At 41.5% G+C, this 595-nt stretch overlaps 1 protein-coding gene across 2 annotated transcripts in view; it reads left to right on the plus strand.

Annotated features, from left to right (window-relative positions):
* Positions 1–216: 216 nt before the first annotated feature.
* The window catches only part of Dpy30 (dpy-30, histone methyltransferase complex regulatory subunit), a 19,299-nt gene continuing 18,920 nt past the window's right edge, over positions 217–595 (plus strand). Inside the window, exon 1 of one of the 2 annotated variants that reach the window (XM_013354044.2) lies at positions 217–240. The gene's annotated coding sequence lies outside the window, so the exon portion shown is untranslated. The remainder of the gene's footprint in view (positions 241–595) is intronic. The other variant, XM_005367942.2, reaches the window with a different exon arrangement.

The raw sequence follows: 595 nt of genomic DNA on the forward strand, positions 1-595 counted from the left end.
TACACCATAGTTGGCTTTATTATTCCAATTCCATGATTCCTGTTCTAGAAGCTCTAACTGTAGAGAGAATTATCTTTGTGGAGGTGTTTTTTTACTCCTGGAATTCACCCCCTTTCTAACACTATCTGCTAAATGTAAGAAACAAACAAGTACAAAGATAATGATATGGGCTTTGCCTTTGAAGAACTCAAAATTTAATTGTGTTTAGCCATTCATTAAGAAAATGGAAGACAAAATGGGGTAAGTACCACTATAGAATTTGTTCCAGGCAGAGAAGGGGGTACTTCTGAACAAAGCATGGAGCCTCAAATCTAAATAATAGTTAATGGTCTAGGCTGGGGAAATGGCTCAGAGGGAAAAGTATATGCTACACAATCCTGCAGACCCTACCTTGGTTCCCAGCGGCTATGTAGAAAACCTATTACAGTGGTATGATGCAAGGCAGAAACAGGAGGATCCTAGGGGACCAACCAGAGGACCCAGGTTCAATATGCAAACACCCACAAGACAGCTCACAACCAACTATCCAGTTTCAGTGGCTCAAGTGCCCTCTTCTGGCCTTCAGAGGCAGTAGATATGCAAACTGTTGCACAAA

The sequence above is a fragment of the Microtus ochrogaster genome, unplaced genomic scaffold (genome assembly GCF_000317375.1).
Source record: "Microtus ochrogaster isolate Prairie Vole_2 unplaced genomic scaffold, MicOch1.0 UNK26, whole genome shotgun sequence".
In the NCBI taxonomy this organism is placed as follows: Eukaryota; Metazoa; Chordata; class Mammalia; order Rodentia; family Cricetidae; genus Microtus; species Microtus ochrogaster.